We start from the raw sequence: 7500 nt of genomic DNA, 5'->3' as shown, positions 1-7500 counted from the left end.
AAAACTATTACCGATCTCAGAATGTAATTGAAGTCTAGTAACTGACATTAATGAACTAGAAAATCATTTTACAAATGTATATGACATATATATATCTCTGTTATGTCACAGTCTCGCCAAATATCTGATACGTTAATGAATTCTTGATCAATATGGTTTTCGTTTGATTAAACTGTGAACAATCTTTCTAATTTTCAAGTTCATTTATGTACAATGAGTTTTCACATCGTTTTTTTTTTTTTTTTCTTTTTAGTGGGGGACTCAATGTTTTATCCGTATCTGTTATGTATTCACGTATGTTTCAATTAAATTGTTTATACTGTGACGTGCTTTATAAAGATATAGACCCAAGGCAAGTTTTCGGATCACTAACTTAATTTGGAATAAAACAGTATTTGAAATCCCCCCAGATGGTCATATAAGGGAGGCTATTTCACGTGTACATACAACAGTTTTTTATCTTATAGGTTGAGTATTTCATACACCTTGAAAGTGGTTACAGTCCTACTGAAAGTGAAATCCTGTGATTGTCAATGTTTTGCTTATTAGACATGTTGCCAAGTGGTAAAGGTTTCATCAACCATGTGTGCATGTCAAAGGCCTTTTTTCTCTCCGAGCTGTAATTGACAAACTTTTTATTCTTTAATAAAAACGGTATTTTTGGTTAACGGAAGAATCACTAAATACAGAGTTGGAATATTTTGTGCTATTTATGTGTTGGTATTTCATTATTTTTTCTTGGTAGTAAACCTCAAAGATTTTGTTAAAAGCAATAACTGAATATATTCTTTTTTCCATAAGTTTCCTCTTATTGACTCAAGTAATTAATAATCTTTAATTTTGTTCATCTTTTTTTTATTTTATCTTTCTAAATTATTTGACTATTAATGTTTAAGGTTTTTTATTTCTAATTCAAAATTTTAAAATAATTTACTCAAACAGACGATCAATTCAAGGGATTTTTTGATTGACTACGTCACGGAAATCATTCTCTCACAACCGATGCAAAATAAGATAGAATAACAGTAATATAACTATTGCAAATTGCTTATCTTTTTGGACATAGTTTCCTCTCTATTTGTATTCTACGAATGAAATCTTTTTAATCTTATTTCTATATAGATCTATTGTTCAACAAAAACTACACATTTGAGTTCTATTGAAAATAATCTTCAAAATATCTAGGTTTATTCAGAGCAGTGATTAGAAGAGATTTTTATGACTTAGGAAACAGCATTGTATTTTAGGCCTTTGATAGTTTGATATCAATATTGTGTTTGGAACTTCAAACAAATGTTAGCTTATAATCCTTTTATTATTATTGCCTGAATTCAGTGCTTTCCAATGCCCAGTTCTTCTTTGTCCTCAAAACGAACATACATAATTAGATGCACGAATAATGTTAATGAATTAATAAAAAAATATTATGAGCCAGGAAAACCGTTAGCAGTTTCTTAACTTCATATTAAGAAGGTATTATCAAAATATATTTCAAAGATAATGTAAACTAATTTTGCTGTTATCACTTATATACTACTACTACTACTACTACTACTACTACTACTACTACTACTACTACTACTACTATTATTAATACTAATACTACTAGTGGTAGTTTTATAATGTATGTTATTATTATTATTATTATTATTATTATTATTATTATTATTATTATTATTATTATCACTATTATTATTGTTATTATTATCATTGTTATTGTTATTATTATTATTATTATTATTATTATTATTATTATTATTATTATTATTATTATTATCCTGATGATATAGATATAATGATCTATCAATGAAATTTTTATTTCTTGGTTTCATGACTATGAAATATTAACCCTGGATAGGTACGGTCCTCGGACACCCCTTTAAGGGTATACTCGGACGCGAACGACCCCGACGCCAAAAAAAATTCATGAAAAATCAGTTTTTGCAGTAACCTCCTTTTTTCTTTTGCCAAAAAAAACTTCAATGAATGCTTAAAACAACTGTAAAGATAAATACTACTCATCTGCAGAAAAACTATTTATTATAAATATTTTAAAAAATTAAGTAGAAAAAAAAAAAGACCTGACATAAAAATTCATAAAAAAAAAGTTTATACATATATACACAAATCCTTTTAGGAATTGATTCTTGAATGTTTAGGACACATCTTGATGTATTTTGGATGAAGTCAGACCCATGGAGGTGAAGATCTGAAATGAGAAAAAAAGGGTAACTTTTTTTGGCCAAAAAAAATTGTCCAAATTTCATGAATTTTTTTGGGTACCCAAATGAAATAGGAAGTGGCTATTTTTTTTAGGGAATAAACATATGTTATCCTAAAATAGAAATATGTAAAAAAATCTTCATTATTTTGTAAATTACATTTATATCAGGGGCCATATCTAAAGGTAATTTTTTGAGTACTTGGAAATTTCGTAAAAAAATACATATATTTAATATATAATATGATATTTATGCAGGTAAAATATACCAAAATATCACAAATTCTATAGGGAACAAGAATATATATAGATAGGGCAGCTTACGCTTCGGATATGTCCACAAAATGGCCGCCAACCATACTGACTCAGACTCCCTAATCTGCCACTTGAAATGTAGGAAGGGTATGTCAATTTCAAGGTGTTATTTACTAATCTAATTATTATTGGATATGCATAAAAATTGTATGGTGGGTTGCTGGATAATTGTCGATTATTTTACGATTATAAAATTAAAATTCTGACCCAAAAAATTTTTTTGAAGGGAAATAAAATCGAAAAAAAAAATGTAAAACAATATTTTAGCTAAAAAAATTTGATGATATTCAATCAAAAAAAAAGTAAACAAAATTTTCCGACAAATAAACATCTACAGGAATCATTACTCTGTGATAGTTCCTTAGTACGTAGTAATTTTGAAAGAATTGGGAAAAAACGAAAAAATGGCAATCACCGGAAAATCGAACACATACCTATATATACGCCATATCTGGCTAAAAAAAAGATAGGCATGGGTAGCCAGATCATCTAGAAACACTTTCCAACACTATAAAAATATAAGTTTTGCGACACTACTTGCCAATTCCTTACGGTAACATGACTAAGCAAAAAAATGCAAAACAAATAAAAAGGGGCACTCGTGGAAAAATGGCCATTCTAATATACGGCATTTCAGAAAAAAAAAATTTCAGCCACGTGCTAGGCAAACCATCAAGGCATATTTTCCGACAAATAAACATATAAATGAAATATTACTCTGTGATAGTTCCTTAGTACGTAGTAATTTTGAAAGAAATGGGAAAAAACGAAAAAATGGCAATCACAGGAAAATCGAACACATACTTATATATACGCCATATCTGGCTAAAAAAAATAGGCATGGGTAGCCAGATCATCTAGAAACACTTTCCAACACTATAAAAATATAAGTTTTGCGACACTACTTGCCAATTCCTTACGGTAACATGACTAAGCAAAAAAATGCAAAACAAATAAAATGCCCAACATTCTAATATACGGCATCTCAGATAAAAAAAAAGACATGCACGTGTTAGCCCAACCATCAAGGCACACTTTCTAACACATAAACATGAAAAAAAAAATCAATAATATACGGCAATTCCTTACTACGTAGTAATTTTTACAAATATTGAAAAAAAACAGAAATTGGTAACCGCAGTTAAATACCCAATATACCAATAACTACGTCGTATCTGACAAAAACAAAATCACGCATGGGTAGCCAGATCATCTAGACACACTTTCCAACATTAAAAAAGCAAAAGTTTTACGACACTATTTCGCAATATCTTACGGAAAAATGACTTGGCAAAAAAATTGAAAAAAATTAAAAAGGGACACTCGCGGTAAAATGCCCGACATTCTAATATACGACATCTCAGATAAAAAAAAAAGACATGCACGTGTTAGCCCAACCATCAAGGCACACTTTCTAACACATAAACATGAAAAAAAAATGAATAATATACGGCAATTCCTTACTACGTAGTAATTTTTACAAATATTGAAAAAAAACAGAAATTGGTAACCGCAGTTAAATACCCAATATACCAATAACTACGTCGTATCTGACAAAAACAAAGTCATGCATGGGTAGCCAGATCATCTAGACACACTTTCCAACACTAAACAAGCAAAAGTTTTACGACACTATTTGGCAATATCTTACGGAAAAATGACTTGGCAAAAAAATGAAAAAAAATGAAAAAGGGGCACTCGCGGTAAAATGATCCTCGTGGTGATGAACGACATTTTAACTAAAAAAAAAAACATGCACATGGTAGCCAAACAATCCACCAAGACTTTCCACAACTGATAACCTATACAAGTTGCACCATTCTACGACAATTTCATAATACGTAATAACTTTGATAATTATGCAAACTACCTCAGAAGGGTAAACTCGGACGCGAACGACCCCGACGCGTCTCAGAAATCGGGGAAGGAGTACAGCTACAGCAATGCACATCTGGACACTACTAGAGCGTGTAGGGGAGACACCTCCTGCAGGTCGATCACCCACAAATTCAGTCACAGGGGTGAGTCACGTGAGAAAAACCTGTTTTTTTTTGACGCTCGGGGTCGCAAACGACCCACCGTACCTATCCAGGTTAATTAAGATATCATTTCCATTTGATCAGAACCTATCCAAATCTGGTTTCTTAGTTTTCAATATATCTGATAAAAATCCAATTTTTTTTTTGACAGTTTTTAATATCTCTGATAATATTTTCTCTCTTGTCAATAGATGTAGAATCAAACTAGATGACATTTGCTAGAATTCAATCAAAATTAATTCATTTTAAGTTCAATATTTTTCCTCATTTTGGTCTATAATTTTCAATATTTATCTATTCATTTATTCACTATTTATTCATTTATTTATTTAATTACTCATTTTTTAACTGTTTTTTTTTTACATGGGTTGGAAGCCTTGTGGTATATTTAATTTCATGATATATATTTAGACATTCAATTAGTTATATGTTTCATTTGCTAGTTAATTACACAAAGGGTTGTTTTTAAAGTCTGACTTAAATTATGGACATCAGATTTAGTTACCCATTCAAAATAAATATTACTTTTATTCGACAAAATAATGACGTTCAATGATTTCAATGTAGCAAATGGAAATGTAATTAACTAAATGCACTGCAATAATATATTGTTTTAGTTAAGTCATCGTCATAGCAAAAAGGAAGCAGTGTGCATTATCATACATTAAATTGATCAGATGCATTGATATCTTTTTAATCTCTGCATTTCACATCAATTCTATTTGATAAAATCAGAATATGGGAATGTTTGAATCTTCATTTGGTCATCTGGTTTTCATAATTAACATCTGAAAGTACATTTATGTCTAAAATGTTATTTCATCCACTTTCAATCCCATCAACTAATTTCTAATTTCAAAATACCTTTAAAGTCTCAAAATCTCTGTCATTGTGACTATTTGTTTACATTTAAAATAAATTAACTTTATTTCATTATCAATTACTATATTATATATATATTTTTTTTTTTTTTTTTTTTTTTTTTTTCCTCAAGCTTAGATTCCACGTCATGTTGAATGTGTCAAGGAATTATTCATTTTGTGAGTTTACTTTTCAGAATAAAATTAAAAAAAAACATACACCATTGCTTATAATATGTATTTAAGGGCTTCTTTTCACCAAGAACAGCTTTACTGATATACATTAATTTCCTATGGAAATGATGATAAGGTTTATTTTATAAGTAATTTACACTTAGGAACGCCATTATCAACAAATACAAATTCGCAGGAAGGCACCGTAGCATAGTCGATAGACGTAGGCGAAGGCACAGAAATATGACAGTTTTCCATTTTGTTATTCAATCTGTTAATGTTGATTACGCTGATGATAATAATTTAAAATCACACCGTAGTCAAACACATTTTGGCATATAACTGGTTTTCATTAAATTGTTTGAATCTGTGATGATCAATGTTATTCTACACCCAAGAAAATTGAATTTGGCAGCGCTGTCCCAAACTCGGTCCACCAGCCTTAACTATAAGGATGGTTGTTACCGGGGTCATTTGTATAGGGTCATTACTTATTATCCATTTGATCTAATGAAAAAAAATAAATTTTAAACACTTTTATGAGTAAAATCGGGTTACTTCCCTTAATATAAGAGAAAATTCACACGATTTTCTGATAAAAATATAATAAGGAAACTACAGTTGCATAATTTACCAATTCTCTAGCCTCTACCTTCCTAAGATACTTCTCGTTTCTGGACCCCCGTGGTCTTCAATTAATTGACTAAATTAGTTGGGCTAAGGTACCTCTGATGCCATCTATTGGTGGTAAAGTAAAACTCTTTACGATTTAAGGGAGGGAGCAATGTAACTATTTTGTTATTTTACCTACTTCTTACTAATAATTCATGTTATTCCATTGAACGAAATAATCATCTTCGGTTTTGTATAAAGGTAATTAAAACTACTTAAAATAACTGTTTAATCGCCTGATTTTCTATTGGGAATTCAGTACATTTGGTATTCTGTCTCGTATGGCCCCCATACTCGCCCAGACACCTAAATATAATTAAACTAACGATAGTTTGTTGAAGAAACATGTCTAAAAATTATTGTTAAACAGGCAATTTCCTAGGGAGAATTTAGTTTTGCTTAGGTAACAATGAGCCACAAGTTCACTTTTGTCAGTTTTATGGTAAAATTTTGCCCAGAAAAAAAAATAATGGAAATAATAATGAGGAATGGTGGGGGTAATTAGCAATTTAGACTCTTACAGCTAACGCATCTATTGGTCATGAAAATAGCAGTGTGTTTGTGTGTAATTTTTTTTTTTTTTTTTTTTATTTTTTGTTTAGCCTAATTTACCTACTTGATGGGATTTGAAGATAATTTATACTTGTTACACGTATTCTATACAAGTGTCAATATTAATCTAACCCCCTTTTTCATTTCGGTAAAGCTACATGTGCTGCCATATTTTGGCATGATGTAGGAAGACTCTGATTTTGTTCATGTTCGGAAAAGCGTGTGAATGCTAAAACCTACTTTAATTATTAGTTACTTATAAATTAAAAATCTTAACTTCAGTGATACTATTATCCTTCTGATTTTCTTATGGTGAATATATATAAAATGCAGATAATATGAATTACTAAAATATATAGAACAGAGCCCAATATTCTGCAAGATAAAAGATGAAACTCAAAATAAAAACTCCAGTTTTATCCCAAATTTATTATTGTTAATATTAAAGATTTGGTCAGTTAATCATAAGCACATTTATCATTGAAATCAATCCTGTATTAAATGTCTTGTTCGATTTACTATATTCCATTATTACACAATCAGATGCATTTGGTTATATATCACCTGCAGCTTCATTAAAATCCATCTTTATACAATCTCTCTCTCTCTCTCTCTCCTCTCTCTCTCTCTCTCTCTCTCCTCTCTCTCTCTCCTCTCTATGTCATGT

The sequence above is a fragment of the Palaemon carinicauda genome, chromosome 34, assembly GCF_036898095.1.
Source record: "Palaemon carinicauda isolate YSFRI2023 chromosome 34, ASM3689809v2, whole genome shotgun sequence".
Classification (NCBI taxonomy): domain Eukaryota; kingdom Metazoa; phylum Arthropoda; class Malacostraca; order Decapoda; family Palaemonidae; genus Palaemon; species Palaemon carinicauda.
Note: the sequence above shows the minus strand (reverse complement) of the source record.